Source organism: Pristiophorus japonicus, chromosome 15, assembly GCF_044704955.1.
Source record: "Pristiophorus japonicus isolate sPriJap1 chromosome 15, sPriJap1.hap1, whole genome shotgun sequence".
NCBI lineage: Eukaryota > Metazoa > Chordata > Chondrichthyes > Pristiophoridae > Pristiophorus > Pristiophorus japonicus.
In genome coordinates this window covers 133076616-133098179 of record NC_091991.1, presented here as the reverse complement: position 1 = coordinate 133098179, position 21564 = coordinate 133076616, and the positions used below count along the sequence as shown (strand labels likewise).

General features: G+C 44.4%; 1 long non-coding RNA gene across 1 annotated transcript in view; it reads left to right on the top strand.

Annotated features, from left to right (window-relative positions):
* LOC139225868 (uncharacterized) overlaps positions 1–19004 on the top strand; it is a 40934-nt gene extending 21930 nt beyond the window's left edge. The window contains exons 2-4 of the long non-coding RNA XR_011587168.1: positions 14123–14279; positions 15149–15250; positions 17881–19004. This is a non-coding gene — a long non-coding RNA (uncharacterized lncRNA). The remainder of the gene's footprint in view (positions 1–14122; positions 14280–15148; positions 15251–17880) is intronic.
* The last annotated feature ends 2560 nt before the right edge of the window (positions 19005–21564 follow it).

The following is a 21564-nucleotide window of genomic DNA, read 5'->3' as shown; positions in this document are numbered from 1 at the left end:
TCTGTCTACAGCCTTTGACACGGTTGACCACTCCATCCTCCTCCAATGCCTCTACACTGTTGTCCAGCTGAGTGGAACTGCACTCACCTGGTTCTATTCTTTTCTATCTACTCGTAGCCAGAGAATCACCTGCAATGATTTCCCTTCCCAGTCCTACATTGTTACCTCTGGTTCTATCCTTGGTCCCCTCCTATTTCACATTTACATACTGCCCCTCAGCGACATTATCCGAAAACACAGTGTCAGTTTCCACATGTACACTGACAACACCTATCTCTACTTTACCACCACTTCTTGCAACCCCCTCCAACATTTCTAAATTGTCAGACTGCTTGTCCGACATCCAGTACTGGATGAGCATAAATTTCCTCCAACTTAATATTGGGGAGACCAAAGCCATTGTTTCAGTTCCCACCAACAACTCTGTTCCCGAGCCACCGAATCCATCCCTCTCCCTAGCATCTGTCTGAGGCTGAACCAGATTGTTCACAACCTTGGTGTCATATTTGACTCTAAAATGAGCTTCCGACCACAAATCTGTGCCATAACTAACACCGTCTATTTCCACCTCCGGAACATTGTCCAACTCCGCCCTGCTTCAGCTCATCGGCTGCTGAAACCCTCATTCATGCCTTTGTTACTTCTAGACCTGACTATTCCAATGCACTCCTGGCTGGCCTCCCTCCATAAACTTGAGGTCATTCAAAATTTGTCTGCCCATGTCCTAACTCGTACCAAATTCCGTTCACCCATCACCCCTGTGCTCGCTGACTTGCATTGGCTCCCAGTTAAGCAATGCCTCGATTTTAAAATTCTTATTCTTGTTTACAAATCTTCCATGGCCTCGTCCCTCCCTATCTTTGTAATCTCCTTCATCCCCACAACCGCTCAAGATATTTGCATTCCTCTATTTCTGCCCTTTTGAACATCCTTGATTATAATCGCACAACCATTGGTGGCTATGTCATCAGCTGCCAAGGTCCTCAGCTCTGGAATTCACTCCCTGAACCTCTCCACCTCCCTACTTCTCTTTCCTGCTTTAAATCTACCACTTTGATCACGCTTTTGGTCATCTGCCCTAATTTCTCCTTACACAATTTCTCCTTATGTGGCCCATTGTTAACATTTTTGTCATAATACTCCTGTGAAGGTCCTCGGGACGTTTTACTACAGTAAAGGAGCTTTATAATATACATTGTTGTTGGTGTTGAGTATCAATAGTCACTCAATCAGCTTTTGAAGTCTAAGACTCTTCTCCATGTGCGTGAGTCTCTGGAGTGAGGCTTGAAGCTTCAACCTTCTAATTTAGAGGCAAGTGCATTAGTACTTTGCCAAGACGGCCACCTAAAGCATACATAATATTAATTCAGAGTACTACTTCAAGGGAACTAGAACAGGGGGCATTGGCTAGGACTGGCTAAGAAAAGTTTAGAACTGATGTCAGAACAAACTTCTTCATTCAGAGAGCAACACCAGGAATGATACAGGTACGGTAACATAGTGGCTATGTTACTGGACTAGTAATGCAAAGGCCTCTACTAGTAATGCAGAGGCCTGGACTAATGATCTGGAGATGTGAGTTCAAATCCCACCACAGCAGTTGAAGAATTTAAATTCAGTTAATTAAATAAATCTGGAATAAAAATATCAGTAATAGTGACCACGTAGTAAAAACCCATCTGGTTTACTAATGTCCCTTAGGGAAGGAAATCGGCCATCCTTACCCAGTCTGGCCTATATGTGACTCCAGACCAACAGCAATGTGGTTGACTCTTAACTGCCCTGTGTGGTTCAAGGAGGTGGCTCACCACCACCTTCTCAAGGGCAATTAGGGATGGGCAATAAATGCTGGCCTTGCCAGCGACGTCCACATCCCATGAACGAATAAAAAACAATGATCTTCCTGGTGGAGTAATGGAGGTGAAAACCTTAGACTCATTGAACATGGGGGGAATTGTAGATATTTGCCTCGATGGGTGGAGGATCTAACATGGGCTGAATACCTTCCTCGTACATATCTAGCTTGGAATGTTGAGATGTGCGATGCCAGTTATTTGAGGTTGCTGTGGCAAATGATGCCGAGCTTGAGCCAAGCCGTTTCTGCTGCCGTAACTCAAGAAAGCTTCCTCAATAACTGTCACCATGTCTTATTTATTTGTTGACTATTAACTACTTGAAAGAGCTTCACTGTTAGTTTTCCTTTGAAAATGAAGCACTCAAAGGTTGAAATTGCATTGTACAATATTATTAATAACATATTAATGCATTTGTATGATATCTTGTCTATTTTATTGATGGCTTTAAGCCTGTTTATTTTAAATGGGTTAATATCACCATTAAAATACTGGGCAGACGATTTCATGTTCATTTATTTGCAATTTATATGCTTCGGCACAATTTCAATGGCCTAGCCTGAATCGTACTTATCTCCTTTTCTGTTTTTATGAAAAAATCTTTTTGCTTCAACACAGAGACACGTGGTTGGGCTGCCCAGCTTCGAGGAGTCACTGAGCTATGTGAAAATGCTGAAACGATATGAGCCAATCCTCAGGGGCCGGTTTTCCCCAGAGCTGCCCTAACTCTGAGCGAGGATTAGTGGCCGGGAAGTTCCTCGCAGCTGCTCCTGTTCAGCTGCTGTAATTTTGCCGGAAGTGCAGCAGTAACCCGGTTTATCGGCAAAGTTACGGCAGCCGAGTGGGAGCAGCGCCCAGGAACCCCCAAGGCTATGGCAGCAATGCGCAAAATGACAGGATCATGACATATTTCCACTCATTTGTGTGGTGGAACGACTGGTAAGAGTGCCATGCGCTTTGGCTGGTGTACAGCTTTACTACAGAATGATGGGGGGATGGCGGGGTGTGGGGGTGGGGGAGGTAAGTGGGTGCGGGAGGGGTGGGGGGGTGCGAGCTGGAGTGGGGCGGAGGTGGAGAGGTGCGGGAGAGGTATGGGGATGGTGGGGGGGTGCGGGAGAGAGGGGGGTGGAGGGTTGCAGGGGAAGGTGTGGGAGGTAGGGGATGGAGAGGGTTGGTGTGCCGGGATGGGAGGCCAAACTTTAAATGCCCTGAGGAAGTGTAATCGATTACACTCCCTCTATAACAATTTTTTTTTAAAGCAGTTGTAAAACAAAGAAGAATTGTCTTTGGCCATTCTGGAGGCTGCAGTCAAGCTGTGCTAATGTAAGCTCAGGTGGGCTGCAGTAGAGATTCCCCTTCCTTCCGCAAGGTAGGCTCCCTATGGGAGGCCCACCGGAAGCCCACCGAAAGTATTAAAACGAGCCTGATTCTGGGAAATGGGCTGAGATCATGGGCCTGGGCACAGGGCAGGGGGACCCACTGAATTTGTGCTTCCATAGGAGGCAAAAGGAAACTTGGCTTTACAATCACTAGGCCAGAGAATGTCAGAGAACGTGCCATTTTAACGGGGTGTGTTCATTTTGCTTTGTACCATTTTTATATTCCCTGCAATATTGAGAAGTACAGCTGGTACGTCTGGTGGAAGGGGATCGCTGGGATGCTTCTAAAGTTTGGTCCACATGTGGGAAGCAATAAACTGTCGATTTGTCCTGGACATTGGTTACCAGGGGACAAGAGAGAAGGTGGAGAGCTTACGTACTGCATGGAGATGTTACTGGGCAGATCATGAAATGGCTTTGCATTTTTCACTGAGTGACAAATAATGCTAAAACTAATCATAAATTGTGTCTCGATTGTTAGGTTCTAGTTCTAACATATTTCTATGTGGTACTGTGAAAACACGTATGCTAAAATCTTCTGCTCACCAACAACTTCTCACATACAGTGCATTAATGAACGTTGCCTGAGGCTAAAACTGACATCCAGGAAAGCTGCACCTTCTTTCATGTCAGATATAAAAAATCTAGGCCTAGAAATTACCCAGTTTTTGTAAGGGGTGGTCTCGGGGGTCAGGTTCATCTTTGACCTTCTGAGCGGTTCGAATCGCTCCCACTCCCTTGGGTTCTAGACTTTGGATTTATTTGGGGAAGTGATAAAGTGCAAGAGACAACTGGTTTGGTGCAAAAGAACTTTGATTTTATTGAAGACAAGAAAACACAATGTCAAACTTGTAATTACTCAAATAAAGAACAGTACATCACACATTCAAAGGGGCTACAGTGAATAATACACCTCCCACCTCCCAATACCTAACACTGACTAGATTAGACTCCAGGGCAAACAGGGACTATGCTTACCAATCCTTTACTGTTAGTTTGCGGTGGTTCGCGATTTCGGGGTTCGCTGAATTCTGTAGGTTCTGCTTGCCGTACCCCGAACATCGTAGAGGACTTCTTGCTATGCAATCTTCAGTTGGGTGGTGTCCGCTGATGCGGTAGGGCGCGTTTTGGATGTATGAGGTAAGTACCCACTTTCTTTCGCTAGATAGGTTCAAAGTCTCTTTAGGTAATGTTTTCACCTGTTGGTAGTCAGGACTTAAATTGTAGAGTGGAAACTTTCGATTCTTAGGTTTCTTCTTGGAGGAGTTTTGTTTCGAAGTTGGTCGATCGTGGTGTTTTTGGTGGTACTACGTTGGCTGTGGTCGGTTGCTACCACGATGGTGATGCTCTTCCTTCCTTTTCGATTTCAGGATGTCGAGGCTGGAGAAGTTAGTTAAAATTGTTGCGGTGGTCTCTCTCCCTTCTTGATCTGATGCATAGCAAGCATAGCACTAGCATAAGCATACCCTTTGTTAAAGTAGGGCCCAGTTATACGTTTTGAGCTGTTCTATTCTTCGCACCAAATCAGCCCGGATTCTTTTTAAATTTTTGGTGGGCTTGATATTTCTTTGTCATATTTTGGCGGGCTCATTAAAATGTTAACCTGTCTCGGGTGTGTCGATCTTCTAAATCTGTTTCTTGTTGGAAATATTAGCTTGGTATTTGCAATGTCTGTCTGTGCTTGGGTTTTTTCATGCGGGCTGGATGGGCCTTTGTTATTATGCATAGGCTGGATTGGTTTCTTGCTCAAGGTGATGGCTGGCTATCTCGGGATTGATTGTTGCTATGTTAATGTCTCTTGTGGAGAATGGTTTTCGAATATCTACAATTCTCCAGACAATTTACTTTAGTTTCAATACCCAGACAGTTTCAATACTCAAACTGGTTTCTTTGTAGGATAGCCATCTTTAGTTTTCTAGCCCTGCCCACACAGACTAAATTTGTCTCGTAAAATCCCAAATTCGATTAAGGTTCGTAGTTTTTTCCATGTGTACTTTAGGATTTCAAACTTTCTGGTAGATAGTTCCAAATTAAATTTTCTTTCCAATGAGTCCAAACACTAGGGGGGGGTGGGGGGGGGGGGGGTTCCCACGAATTTTGCACCCTTTAGTAGTGCCAGCCATTAAGGCCGGTTTTGTTGAAAGAATGGTGGCCGCCAATTTGGTGAAGGCCATAGCATTGCCGTTGACAGCACTAACCTCTCAAATGTATATCAGTAGATCAGGATGTCAACTGTGTGCAACGCCTGACTTGACGGCATGACTGCTAATTTGGATGATCTCACTCTCCTTCATGCTGTGTCCTAACCACGCATGAAGCAGCCCTGCAGAGGCAGTGTCAGCGCTTCTGAAAGGGACACACACATCTTTCAGCCAAGTTTGGAGTTAAGCTTTTGGACTGTTTTGTAAAATATTTTATTGAATTAGTAGCTTGGTACAAAAGATTTTAAAAGTTTTTAAAGTGTGCAGTGAGTGCTGCTGGACACTTGCAAGGTGTCGGATGGTAAAGGAAGGCCTCTGAGAAGATAAAAAATGCTGGAAATACTCAGCAGGTCAGTCAGCATTCATGGAGTGAGAAAGAGAATGAACGTCTCAGGTTGAGATGTTACCTGACCTGCTGAGTATTTCCAGCATTTTCTGGTTTTATTTCAGATTTCCAGCATCCGCTCACTGAGAGCAAAGGACGAAGCAGAAGACGAGAAAGTAAAAGGAAGGTTGCAGCCCAGACAGCCACTTTCTAGCCAGGATATCCGGGATGGAATCATCCACATGTGGTACCGGTGAACACAACCCCAATTCTCCGTTCAACATTTGTCCCACACCTTACCTTCCCTTTGTTACTGACCATCACAGTGTCCTCTTGGCCATAATGCTGAAATAAAAGCCACCACAAAGCAAACTCTCCAATCCAACTGTATCTGTATATGCATCCAATGTGTCATCAAGAAATCAACTCATTACCCTTATACATTCCCTTAGTGACTCTCTTGTGTGTGCCTTTGCCTATCCTACTGATGCCACGCAGTGCTATCGCAGTGGCTGCAGCATGGCTGGCGGAAGGCTGCTAACTTTCAATGGGGGACAGAAAATGGCCTTGCTGGTCGACCTTGTGGAGCTGGTGGCTTGGAGTGTGATGGTGTCTCTTCTTCTTCTTCACTCTCCTCTCCCTCTTCTTGGTCAACCACTGGCTGGGCAGGCTGGATTTCCTGGGTGTCTGAAATGAGGAAGGCACAAGGGTGGAGTTGTGATGAGAGGAGAGCAGGAAAGCATGAGGTGCATGTGAGAAGGAGGATAACGTATGAGGATACCAGTATCTTGTATTCTTTCTGCCGCGCCTCTGGCCAAAGGCTCAGTCATGCACCTGCCAAGAATGGCCTGCACCGTCTCATCCAAGTGACTGAGGTGAAGCTAGGAATGGGAGTTGTGTCTTGTGTTAAGTAAAGATTGTTGGTAGGTGAGTGATTGGGGTGGGGGGACGGGGGGAGTCGTGCATTGAGCAGTGTTTGAGGCTAATGGTGCAGTTGTAGGAGATGGCTTTTGATGATGAATTCATTAACCTTGACCATTGATCTGAGGTTATGAAGCTTCTTTGGGCGCTGGAGCCAGGTGGTGGGGGTGACACTGCTGGCAGTGACGGCCCCAGTGATCTGGTCCCACATCCTTCTTTTTGGAGGGCCTCCTGGCCCCTGAAGGTAGAGGACCTCTCTTGCAGTGTTGCCCCCTGTACAAAGCTGGAGTGCTGCGTGCAAGACCCTGGGCCCTTCTTCCCTGGCTTGTTGAGCCCTTTTGTTAACGCTGAATCACTTCTCCCAGTTGTTGAGGTTTGAGGTTTGGAAGGCAGCTCAGTTTTAAGAGCTGAAGATTGCCATTTCGGGATTATTTTTAATGTTTTTTTTTCAGAAGGCAGTTGAGCTCTAAGGGTAAAAACTGCAGATGTTTAGAGCTGACAGAGGCATGTCATAGAAATACTTTCATTATTCAGCCATTAATATTGCTCACAGTAATGTCTAGGCTACAGTGTTCTATGACAGGAGTGTGGCATGATTTACAGTACCAATGATGAGTACACAGCTGGCACTTGGCTGAGCCTCTCTGCTCACCTGCCAGAAAATGTCTTCCTCTTGTTGTTGCTTCAATGATTTTTCAGTTGAGGGAGGGGGACAGTTCGAACATCGATGTGTGTGTGTGTGTGTGTTTGTGTGTGTGTGTGTGTGTGTATACTAGGTCCATGCAGCAGAGCCTGGTCTCCAATTCCTACGGGATTGGACAGGTTAGATGCAGGAAGAATGTTCCTGATGTTGGGGAAGTCCAGAACCAGGGGTCACAGTACACACACACACACATACATATGAACCTATGGAATTCTCTACCACAGAAAGCTGTTGAGTCCAGTTCATTGGATATATTCAAAAGGAAGTTAGATGTGGCCCTTACGGCTAAAGGGATCAGTGGGTATGGAGAGAAGGCAGGGGTGGGGTACTGAAGTTGCATGATCAGCCATGATCAGCAAGGTTCTGTGCTGGGGCCCCAGCTGTTTACATTGTACATTAATGATTTAGACGAGGGGATTAAATGTAGTATCTCCAAATTTGCGGATGACACTAAGTTGGGTGGCAGTGTGAGCTGCGAGGAGGATGCTATGAGGCTGCAGAGTGACTTGGATAGGTTAGGTGAGTGGGCAAATGCATGGCAGATGAAGTATAATATGGATAAATGTGAAGTTATCCATTTTGGTGGTAAAAACAGAGAGACAGACTATTATCTGAATGGTGACAGATTAGGAAACGGGGAGGTGCAACGAGACCTGGGTGTCATGGTACATCAGTCATTGAAGGTTGGCATGCAGGTACAGCAGATGGTTAAGAAAGCAAATGGCATGTTGGCCTTCATAGTGAGGGGATTTGAGTACAGGGGCAGGGAGGTGTTGCTACAGTTGTACAGGGCCTTGGTGAGGCCACACCTGGAGTATTGTGTACAGTTTTGGTCTCCTAACTTGAGGAAGGACATTCTTGCTATTGAGGGAGTGCAGCGAAGGTTCGCCAGACTGATTCCCGGGATGGCGGGACTGACCTATCAAGAAAGACTGGATCAACTGGGCTTGTATTCACTGGAGTTCAGAAGAATGAGAGGGGACCTCATAGAAACGTTTAAAATTCTGACAGGTTTAGACAGGTTAGATGCAGGAAGAATGTTTCCAATGTTGGCGAAGTCCAGAACCAGGGGTCACAGTCTAAGTAAGGATAAGGGGTAAGCCATTTAGGACCGAGATGAGGAGAAACTTCTTCACCCAGAGAGTGGTGAACCTGTGGAATTCTCTACCACAGAAAGTAGTTGAGGCCAATTCACTAAATATATTCAAAAGGGAGTTAGATGAAGTCCTTACTACTAGGGGGATCAAGAGGTATGGCGAGAAAGCAGGAATGGGGTACTGAAGTTGCATGTTCAGCCATGAACTCATTGAATGGCGATGCAGGCTAGAAGGGCCGAATGGCCTGCTCCTGCACCTATTTTCTATGTTTCTATCTACTTGCCATTGGACCAAGACCATGCTCCGTCAAGCCCATGTGGTATCCGGTGTACAACGGGCACCCCACGTTAAAAGAACACACGCACAGGCATCTTCCACCCTTTAAAAAAAATAAAGTCATTCTCGACTCCGAGGGACTGCCTGAGAAGAAAGTGATTTGTCTGCTGCCCTCACCTTTGCCTTCCTCCTGTTTGTGTCCTTTTGCAGTTTATGTTTACCACCCCTCCTAGTTTCATGGATTTTTGTTGTTGTTGCTCTGGTTCATTTGTATTTGTGCTGTTATGAGGGAGAAGGTTAGGAGTGGGCATGGAATTGGGAGCCTGGGTGGATGGTTAGGGCAGTAGCAAACTGATGAAAAATAAAGAGGGTGCTGTGAAATATCATACGTGCACTGACAATAAGAATCACAGACAATACCTGGCGGTCATTTTCATGTTGGGTGCTGGGGGTAAAACGGGCATCGATACAGGCACCCATTAAATGATAGATATCATTTCTATCGATATTGCCCATTTTACACTATCACCCAAAGTCAAAATTCCTCCACTCCCCCCTATTCCACCCCCATGTGTGATTTCACCACATTGTAAGGGCACAAACAGGTAAGAAAGCTCAGATTTAAAACTGAGGTCGCAGGCAAGGAGAAAAAGCAAGTGCCAGGCCCCTGAGACTCAGGCAGGCCCCCAAGAGAGAAAGGGCAGTGCAGGAATGTGGAACATGAGACAAGAACTGTAGTGGCGAGTTTAATGATTTAACAGGGGATCACGTCATTTTTATGTGATGTTCTAAATGCTTTTTATGCAACGCTATATTCAGCTGGAAAATTATTTTGAAAGATTGAATTTAGCAAGTTGATTGATTGAATTTAGCAAGTTGATTGATTGAAATTTCAGCCTTTCAAAATGGAGTGAGTTACTGTGAGATTTACATTTCACAGCAGTGATGTGGAGAAGTTACTTATTTCAGCCAACGAGAAAAGCTTGACACCTGATTTTTTTTTCTTCCTAGATTGATGTGTGATATATATGATTGGGATTAAACCCATAATAACCAGTGAAATAAGCCCTTGCAAGACTTGTAATTATGGAAATTTCAAAAAAAGCCAAAACAGAATGCAAGAATATTTTTAATTATTCATTGCCACAAATATCTCAATCTTGTTAAATGGTGTAAAATGCTGCCATTACCCTCCAACATTCACATCTTCTGCAGTTATGTGTCCAATTAATTTCTACAATTTTTCGATTCACCAGTCAGGTATATATGATTAAAGCTAACTCTGGTGCTGCAATGTACTTTCAGCTCTGACAGCCAATGGATACCTCATTAAAACCAAATAAAACAAGGTTTTAAATCCCTTCAATTTTCCTGCCAAATCTGCGATGTTCTCAATGACCTGTTGACAGTTTATCATGGGTTAAATCTGAATCATATATAGCAGTCTAGAAATTGCTCTTTCCATAAGTCTTTATGCCGGCAGAACCCATACTGGCCAGAATCTTCCCAGTCCTGCGAGTGCGCGTTTGGAGGTGGGCTCGCTGTCAAAATGGCCGTGATTGACAGTGGGGCAGAAGCCTGCTCTCAACCCTTCTCCTTGTGAATTTCCAAAGTGCCGGCTCTGGCTGCGGTTTGCAGACCCGGCACTAAGCGGCATGTCAGTCAATTGAAATAGTTAAGAAGCTGCTTAAAGCTATTTAGGCAGCATTTTATAGGTCCAAAGGATTTTTCCAAGTTTTTTACAAGGTTCATGTCCCTCGAACATCATGTCAGGTAAGTGTGTTGGAATCTCAACAATTCTGGAATGGTTTGACTAGTTGACAGCTGCAAAAGTGGTATAAAAGTTACCATTTCACAACTGTTCAATTTCCAATCAAAGAAGGTGGAGCCTTCAGGATTTGGAGGTTTGAAGTGTTTGCAGTAAACTCTCTATCCAGTGTCACCTCCTTGGAGCAACCTCTCTCACCATTGACAGATCGCTTCTGTCATCTCAACTTCACCTGCCATCTATTCCATCAGCATTGGTGCCCTTGAAAAAATCTCACCTTTGTTCTCAGAATCCCACCACGATCAGCCCCAACACCAGCAGCACCAAGCACACCAGCAGCACCAACAACAACACCAACCTTCTCTGCAATCACCTGATGCTGCACAGGACATAGGGCATCAGCACCCGACCACACTGCTGCCCGGGACACCAGGGATGGCCTTACTATGGCCAGATTTACTTCACTTGATGCTGTACATCCTAGCTGCAACAAGATGAGCCAGATTGGCACCACCCCACACCAACACCATAAAGCATTCCTACAGCCCAAGGCATTCCTTTCACACTCATCACCATTGGGAGAGTACCGTTATATCTCACCATTCACTTCAACTCACTAAGCCACTTCCAAAGGTGCACACAGATCTGTCCAAAAAGGCAAAGTGTTGAAAATATAGATTCCAATGTTTGACAACACATTAGCAGAGACTTTACATCAGCATTGGCGATAACACCCAAGTGCCTACCCTTGTATGTTGTTAGTTGGTATGATTGGACAAGGATGAGGGTGAGTGTAAGGGGTGACTAGTGAGACGGGGATGTGATAATGAAGATAGAGACAGAGGGATGGGTGGAGGTGCAAGGTAAGTTGGAGTGAGTAAGGATGTGTAGGAGTAGGTTAGGAAAGGCAGAGTGATGGGGATGTGATGAGTGGCACAGCAGGATGAGGTTGAGTGTGGCTTTGCAGTAAGGTTTTGTGATCTACTGAGATCATTGAAAGGTTTGCTCCACTGCAGCTTGGTCCTCCTGACTTGTGCTTGTGCCCTCCTGTGCAAAGTGCAACCAGGCTGCAGTGGTGTCCTGGGGAGGTCTCTTCCGCCCATTGGAAGGGAAGAGAACCTCCCTGCATGCTGCGACTCCCTCCATAAGCATCTGGAGGGAGTGATGGGAGAGCCTGGGTGCAGCCGTGCACCTCTGTGCAGTCATTGTCTGTGTTTGCAGCACCTCTATGCTGTAGAATACCGACAGCACAATTGTGAAAAGAAAGTTGCGCATGGTCCCTTTATGGAAACCGGCTGATGATGCGTCAGCAGATGACGCCACCAGACCCCCTTCCTATTAATTGGTTGGGAACCTCGCAGGGCGGGCTTAACAAGCCCCATCAAGGTAAAATCATTTTGGAGGCCAGGATCAACACAGCTGTGAGGTCGAGACTCACCAGGGATGTCGCCCACCCTGGACCTGCCGATGTTGGTAAAATCCAGCCCAGCGTGACACTGACCAGCGATGCGTGGTGTAATGCTCACTCGCCAATAGTTTGCACGTGATCTGAAATTGCTGTGGTGGTGCTGAGTGTGCTGTGCCCGACTCCACTTATGCCGTGCGTTAGCCATGTTGCGGTGGTTGTTACAGGCATATTTGCTCATTTAAGGACCAAATGCATCAAATTAATGTCTTCAAGCGCCACATGTGCAATGCACTCCATGGCCCATATGAGACAGGAATGACAGCTAAGTCATGTTCTCAATTGTCGGGATTCCAAAGGTGACTGCTGTTTCACTGGGCTTCTGCTAACAGATAGTTCACTACAATTCAGATTGCTTTCAGTGCTCTCTGGCACTTGCCTGAGTAGGGGTGGATGAGTATGAGCAGAGGGTTTCCAAAGATCCCAGGTGTCACTCAAGGTCTGCCACCCATAGCATCCACAGGCCTGGGCACAGTGTCCTGGTAATGGCAGACGAGCATTGCCTCTGGGAGGGTGAGACTTAGTGGGGGAGGGGGGGCGGATGCAGTAACAGAACCATGCAATCTGCTTCAGAAAGACCTGCAGACAACCTTCATTGAGGGATTGCACTGCCATCATGGTGACTACAGACCCCATTTATATGCCTTGAGCTCCTTCCAGGTCATGCAGGGGATTTTGTCTTATCGTCAGTGGGCTAGGGTTGAGAAGTGGTTCTATGAGAATACATGGATAGTTGGAGTTTTGCTTCATTACCTTTGGCATTAAGGGAATACTGAGGACCACAACATCTCTCGACCCCTCCACGGACTGCTTGTCCGACATCCAGTTCTGGATGAGCAGAAATTTTCTCCAATTAAATATTAGGAAGACCAAAGCCAATGTTTTTGGTCCCTCCCACAAATTGAGTTCAATTGCCACTGAGTACATCCCTCTCCCCAACTCCTGTCTGAGGCTGAACCAGACTGTTCACAACCTTGGAGTTATAGTTGACTTTGAAATGAGCTCCCAACCACATATCCGCAGCATAACTAAGACCACCTATTTCCACCTCTGTAACATCGCCCGTTTCCGCCCTTGCGTCAACTCAATCCGCTGCTGAAACCCTCATCCATGCCTTGTTACCTCTAGACTTGACTATTCCAACACACTCCTGGCTGGCCTTCCACATTCTACCCTATGTAAACTTGAGCTCATCCAAAATTCAGCTGCCCATGTCCTAATTCGCACCAAGTCCAGTTCACCCATCATCCCTTTGCTCGCTGATCTACATTGGCTCTCAGTTAAGCAACCTCTAATTTCAAAATTCTCATCCTTTTTTCAAATCCCTCCATTGCCTCACCCCTCCCTATTTCTGTAACCTCCAGCCCTACAACCCTTCGAGATATCCGCGCTCCTCAAATTCTGCCCTCTTGAGCATCCCTGATTATAATCACTCCACCATTGGTGGCTGAGCCTTCTGTTGCCTAAGCCCTAAGCTCTGGAATTCCCTGCCTAAACCTCTCAGCCTCTCTACCTCTCTCTCTTCCTTTAAGACACTCCTTAAAACCTATCCCTTTGACCAAGCTTTTGGTCATCTGCCCTAATTTCTCCTTATGTGGCTCGGTGCCAAATTTCTTGTCATATAACACTCCTGTGAAGCGCCTTGGGACGTTTTACTATGTTAAAGGCGCTATATAAATACAAGTGTTGTTGTTGGCAACTCCCCCCACAAGAGATTAAATCAATGGGAGTGGAGTCCATGATAGAGGAGATGGCTTGCAGAAGGAGCAGACCTGTGTCCATATCCTTCTTTTGTTCGGTTCTAACAAAATGATAAGCAGTCCATGGAACCAGTCACTTATATGGGTGTGGTAGTAGTCAAATGGTTAATCTCCATAAACTTTTCCCAATACCATCCCAGAGAACAGTCACGATTTATTACGAGCCATGCAGAATTCTACGTGTACATCATTTCCATATAATCTGTGAAAAACCACAGGGCCTGATATAAAATTCTGATAGTAAGAAGTCAAGCCTGCTGAGTTGTAATTTTACATTTGTAAAACCTGAGCCATTGTTACTTCCTTGTTTCATGTTAAAATTTGCTCTGCTAAGGGGCCCTGTTATAATTTTGGACCTTATTCTTCTTTTTCAGTCAAATAGCTTTTCTGAAGTGAATATGTGTTGTGCAAAAAACGCAATAAATAAATCTGCCCTTGCGGAGTAGCAACATCTACCACAAGGGTACAGATTTGTTTAGTGCCACTGAGAGCCTCATTATCCTGGGACGGAGCTGGCTGTAAAGATCACAGGTCAGTTTAACACCATTAATATAAAAAATATCGCAAAATATGGTTGAATGTACTTTGAAGCTAGTAAACCCGCTTTAATATCAGCATATATCATTGGCGGAGGGAAAAAAAACTTTGTTCATCTTTGCAAAAACAAACTATTTTAGTCACAATATATTAACATATTATTAGGCACATACGATGAGCTGTGTAGTTCTATTATGCTGCTGCACACAAATCTGTTTTTTTTAAGCATTTAAAAGGATGAACATCTGTAAAAGCTTTTTAGTTCAGAATTACGGCATTGTCAACACTCTATTCCCACCCCAACCACCCGATCATCTCTAATAACAAAATAGGTTTTACAAGTGCAGCCTTTTGGTTCTCTTGGTAAAACTTACTGGCCCTGGAACCCTGCAATATTTTGGGGGAGAAAGAAAAAAACAGAGAAAGAGAGAAAGAGGTCATTAATGCAGATAGTAAAGAGCAAAGTTGCTAACACTGATCCATGTGGGACACGGCTGGTAACTGGTCCCCAAGCAGATCCAAATCCATTGGCAACATTCTGCCTTTCTGCTTTCAGTCACCACAGCAGATTATCACTAATTCCATAAGATTCTATCTTGTAGAGAAACCTCTTGTGAGGTACCTTATCAAAGGCTTTCTAAAAGTCCAGGTAGACAATGTCTATCAGGTCAATGTCCTCATCCACTAATGTAGGAGCTTTGGAAAATTCAATCAGACATGTAACACACGATCTTAGTTGGTTTCTATAAGCCATGTTGAGTGTCCCTGATCTCCATCGAAGTGATCATATTGGGCATCTCTTGTGATAGCTTTTGAGCATCTTGTCTGTCATTGAAATCAATTTTTTTTTTTATTCGTTCCAGGATGTGGGCGCGCTGGCAAGGCCAGCATTTATTGCCCATCCATACTTGTCCTGGAGAACATGATGGTGAGCCGCCTTCTTGAACTGCTGCAGTCCGTGTGGGGTAGGTACTCCCACAGAACTGTTAGGGAGGGAGTTCCAGGATTTTGACCCAGCATCTATGAAGTAACGGCGATATATTTCCAAGTCAGGATGGTGTAAGACTTGAAGGGGAACTTGCAGGTGATGGTGTTCCCATACACCTGCTTCCCTTGTCCTTCTAGGTGGTAGTTTCAGGGTTTGGGAGGTGCTGCCGAAGAAACCATGGTGAGTTGCGGCACTGCATCTTATAGATGGTGCACACTGCAGCCATGATGCACCAGTGGTGGAGGGAGTGAATGTTGAAGGTGGTGGATGAGGTGCTAATCAAGCGGGCTGCTTTGTCCTGGATGGTGTTGAGCTTGAGTGTTGTTGGAGCTGCACCTATCCAGGCAAGTGGAGAGTATTCCATCACATTCCTGACTTGTGACTTATAGATGGTGGAAAGGCTTTGGGGAGTCAGGAGATGAGACACTTGCTGCAGAATACTCAGCCTCTGACCCACCCTTGTTGCCACAGTATTTATGTGGCTGGTCAAATTAAGTTTCTGGTCACTGGTGACCCCCAGGATACTGATGGTAGGGGATTCGGCGATGGTAATGCCATTGAATATCAAAGGGGGTGATTAAACTCTCTCTTGTTGGAGATGGTCATTACCTGACACTTGTGTGGCGTGAATGTTACTTGCCAATTATCAGCCCAAGCCTGAATGTCATCCAGGTCTTGCTGCATGCGGTCATGGACTGCTTCATTATCTGAGGAGTTGCGAATGGAACTGAATATTGAATGCTTAGCTCTGTTTATAGCATGCTGCTTTCACTGCTTAACATGCATGTAGTCCTCTGTTGCAGCTTCCACAGGTCGGCAGCTCATTTTTAGGTACGCCTAGTGCTGCTCCTGGCATGTTGTTCTGCACTCCTCATTGAACCAGGGTTGGTCGCCTGGCTTGATGGTAATTGTAGATTGAGGGATATGTCAGGCCATGAGGTTACAGATTGTGGTGGAATACAATTCTGCTGATGCTGATGGCCCACAGCACCTCATGGATGCCCAGTTTTGAGCTCTAGATCTGTTCTGAATCTATCCCATTTAGCCAGTGGTAGCGCCACACAACATGATAGAGGGTGTCTTCAATGTGAAGTCGGGACTTTGTCTCCACAATTACTGTGTGGTGATCACTGCTACCGGTGCTGTCATGGACAGATGCATCTGTGACAGGTAGATTGGCGAGGACAATGTCAATGGGCCTATAGCTACCCGCTTTGAATTATCACCCTTTTAAAAAACTGAAACTGCATTAGCATCCTTCCAGTTTAAGGGAACTGTTCACTCTCTAGTGAGGTATTAAATATGTGGGCAAGGGGCTTGGATAGCACTTGTCCCATTTCCTTAAAGACCCTGTCCTCTTGAGTGTGTCTTCTGCAACAGAGCAATGTTACATCCAACCCCTTCTAATGGATTATGACCTCCTTCCTTTCAATCAAAGTACTCCTTCTTTGGCATTTATCAAATTGCACTTTTGTTACTATGCTAATCTCCATTTATCAAATCTTCCCAATTCGAGTGTTGCACATTCGGTCTGGAGTCTGATTAATTTTTCAGTTTGAAACCAGCAGCATATAGTTTGGAATAAGTGTACGTTTAATATGGTACTCCACCACTGACACAGGAAAAATAAAATAAAAATGATGAGCCTTAATTTAATGTAAATTTACCAATTTTAAAGTTGATTCTTTATTGTCCCTCAAACAACCAGCTCTATTGTCTGCTTTTCTCCCTGCACTGACTAGTTCTATCTCAAAATCTGTTTAAATTCAAAGATACAGAGCCTCAAATCCCTACCTTAATCTGGGAAAATAATATTTGGGTCTTTAAGCATTTAACGGTTCTCACACACATAAAAAACATATTGGAAAATCATTAACTGCAGAGATTGCCTGTGTGTATGTCCTCCATTTCATCCAACAAAACGTAAACCATAAATACATTTCTATAGCACCTTATTCTTTCAAGACAAAGTACTTCACACATTGATTTTCTTTTGACATGTGGCCATGAGTACATCGATAAATGTATATTTTACATCAGCAACTGCCCACGAAAAACAATAGAATGAATGACAGTTTAGTATATCTCCGGTGATCTTGGTTAATGGGAGGAATCTTGGGCATAACACCAAGAAGACACTTTTCCATTCTTTAATAGTATTATGGGGTTATTACAGCCCACCTGAACCACCAAAACAGGCAATTAGGGGCTTTAATATTTGATCTGAAGGTCTTTTTCTTTTGTTTTAATAACTTTCAAGAAAACAAAAGGAAACTCATAAAACTAAATTCTAGTATTAGTCCTGGTGTCCACTAAACACTCCCTGGTTGCGGAAGGCCTCAGGCGTACCGCCAGTCATCTCATGCGCCCTCTCCAGGGCCATCTGGGCATGGACAAGACCATGGAGCAGAGACAGGCAGCCAGAGTGAACCACCAGCCTGCCCCCACCGCCCCACCCTAGGCCGTGTCTTACCTCGACTGGTAGTTAATCAGCTTGGCCAGGCCCAAGTGTAGACCCACAAGGAGACAATGCTATCTGTACAGTGGTGTGATCAAAGGCCAATATGTATAATATTTAATAATTACACATTGCTCTGTATTTTGCAGACAACTACTCAACAAAGCAGAGCTTTCTTCTGGAAGGTTCCTTTATTGTGCGTTTTATAGACAACTGCAACACTACTAAATTCCTGCTGGTACAGTTGCTGATTGATTAGAAATTGTTCTCTGAAGCACCATCTATAGGCATATACTTGAACTGCAGCTCTTCAACAACAATTTGCATTTATATAGCACCTTTAACATAGTAAAATGTCCCAAGACACTTCACAGGACCATAACCAGTCAAACATTGACACCAATCCAAAGAAGGAGACATTAGGACAAGTGACCGAATGCTTGGTCAAAGAGGTAGATTTTAATCAGCATCTTAAAGGAAGACAGATAGGTGAGGAGATGATGAGGATTGGAATTCCAGAGTTTAGGGCCAAGACAACTGGAGGCACAGCCACCAATGGTGGAGCGAATTATCTCGACATAATTGTGCAAGCCATCATATCACATCTGTCTGTTGCTATTAAAGCAAATCTCAGTTCTCTGATCGGCATCAAAGTACTACTCTCCACTGTATCTACTTAATTTTAGGGAACAAAAATTTACAATCTCACTCCGCTGTGAGCCTATCTTCAGATTATAGCAAGATACTGACTTTTCCAAGCTTTAAGATTTTTGAATATTGCCAAGATTACATTAACAAGCTTGAATAAAAGATAGATGGTTGTAGCCGTTAGTGTAAGAGGGAGATTATTTACTGGAATTCCCTCCCTAAACCTCTCCGTCTCTCTACCTCTCGCTCCTCCTTTAAGACACTCTTTAAAAACCTACCTCTTCGGCCAAGATTTTGGTCATTTGTGCTCATCTTTATGTGGCTCAGTGTCAAATTTTGTTTGATTAGGCTCCTGTGAAGTGCTTTGTAGTGTTTTACTGCCTTAAAAGCCCTATATAAATGAAAATTGTTGTTACTAAGAATGAAATATCTCAATATATTGTATTGTGGAAGAGTTAGGAGTGTTAGTGTTTTTGGTAGCAGTTAAGGTGGCAAAAGGTTCTATTTTAGATTGCCATTACATGGTTGACTCTATAGAGCTACAGTGTTGTCTTCATATTCCATTGTTCAACAGATATATAGAGAAGCCAAGGCTAGCATAGTCTTCTCTGCTCTACTCACACAAGTCATTAAATTCCATTTTGCTCCATTGTAGAGTGCTGATTGCATTCTTTTCCAAAGGTTGAACTAAAGAACAGCACAAATTAAAATGGGCTTGCACGAAATTTACTGATTCAAGTTTATTCATGTGTTTAGAGATTAATTCAATCAATAACACTTTAACACAAGTTAAATTAGTCTTGCTAGGTGCAGTCAATCAATAGAATTTTAATGTCTGCTTATAGTAATTCCTTCAAAGAATTGTGCAATAAATTATGGTGAGTCGATGATTAATTGGGGAATATGTTTAAGACTTGCTTACAATTTTAATTAACTGCCGACAAAGTTTATGGCTAGAAGATTTAACCATTTAGAAATTATTTTTAGTCAATAAAAATGCATATTTATATTTCCAAAAGCATTTACACAACTTTATTTTAAGCCCAACAATATTTATTATTCCATTGTCATGATGGACTCTAACCTCGGATGTAGGTTGCAAATAAAAGTAAAATATACTGCTTCATTTATTAAATCACCTAATAAAGCAACAGTCATCAGGTTTCAAATGCATTCACTCGATTAGAATTTTCTGTTCGGTTTTAGACACCAAAGCCAGGATTTTCCTTACAAGAACTGCCAGTTGCTAGGTGGTGTAGAGGTGTTCTGGCAAATAAAATGGGCTCAAGATCCCCCGCGTCAATACTCCGCCCCTAAAAATGACCATTGCAACTTGCCTCCAGTGTCTCTAATCCACCCACCACAAACATGCCCCGTCATATTTAAATAAAGCAGGGGTTATAGCCGTTCCTCCTGAGAATTCCCTGTGTTTGCCTCCCAGTTACCACCCCTGAAAATTACCACCACCATACAGGAGATCATCACAAGCTTCTTCTATTACATTGAGTGCCGTCCATCTGCATAATAAAACCCTTCATGATCATTGCCTTGCTCTCAGACTACCATTCTATAATATATTGAATAACTTCTCTGGAAGGGGACAATTACAAACATTAATCATCACATATGCCGGATTGCAAGACACCTTCCTGGAAAAAAATAGACAAACACTGAATTGCCAGAAATGTAGAAGTTCACTACCATCTTGTCCTTTCATTGTGCCGTGCCTCTACTGATACCTCTTATCACCATGACTACTCCTTGTGCCTAAAACTCTTTTCATGTCTTCTTCTAATCTTTTACTCCTACATGGTCTTCTTCTTAGGCAGTCCCCCGGAATTGCTTCCACACTAAAATGAGTTCGAAGGTGACTGATGAGACCAATGCGGGATCTACAGTCTCTGTCACAGGTGGGGCAGACGCTGGTTGAAGGGACGGGTAGATGGGGTGCTTGCGTTGTCATGCGCTCCTACTGCTGTTTGTACTTGGCTTCCGCGTGCTCCCAGCGAAGAGACTCGAAGTATTCGGCGCTTTCTCGGATTCTTCTCCTCCACTTTGAGCGGTCTTGGGCCAGGGATTCCTAAGAGTCGGTGGGCATGTTACATTTTTTCAAGGAGGCTTTGAGAGTGTCCTTGAAGCATTTTCTCTGACCTCCTGGGATTCACCTGCCGTGATGTAGCTCAGAATAGAGAGCTTGTTTCGGGAGTCTAGTATCAGGAGTGCGGGCAATGTGGCTCGTCCATCAGAGTTGATCGAGCGTGGTCAATGCCTCGATGCTGGGGATGTTGGCCTGAGAGAGAACGCTGATGATGGTGCGTCTATCCTGTCAATGAACTTGCAGGATTTTGCGGAGGCAGCATTGATGGTACTTCTCCAATGTTTTGAGGTGCCTATTGTACATTGTCCATGTCTATGAAGCACTTAGGAGGGCGAGTATCACTGTTACTCTGTAGACCATGAGCTTGGTGCCGAGTTTGAGCTCCTGGTCTTCGACACTCTTTTCCTCAGGTGATTGAAGGCTGCACTGGCACACTGAAGGCGGTGTTGGACTTCATCATTGATGTCTGTCCTTGCTTATAGTAGGCTCCCAAGGTATGGGAAGTGGTCCACATTGTCCAAGGTCTCATAATGTATCTTGATAATCGGGGAGCAGTGCTGTGTTTAATGTAAGGCCCGAACTCTCATACACTTCAGTGAAGATGTCAACAATGGTTTGGAGCTCGGCCTCTGAGTGTGCACAAACGCAAGTGTCATTTGCATATTGTAATTCAATGACAGAGGTTGGAACAACCTTGGATCTGGACTGGAGGCATCGGAGGTTGAACAATTTCCTGCCTGTCCTGTAGATCAACTCTACTCCAGCGGAGAGCTTGTTAAAGGTGAGATGAAGCATTGCAGCGAAGAAGATTGAGAAGAGCGTTGGTGCGATGACACAACCTTGCTTGATCCCTGTCTGCAATTGTATTGGGTCTGTTGGATTCGTTGGTAAGAATCACGGCTTGCATGTCATCGTGAAGCAGGCAGAGGATGGTAACAAATTTTTGAGGACAGTCGAATTTTAGAAGGACACTCCATAATCCCTCACCATTGACAGAGTCAACGGCCTTTGTGAGGTCAAAGAAAGCCATAAACAGAGTTGATGCTGCTCCCTACATTTTTCTTGGATTTGTCACGCAGTGAAGATC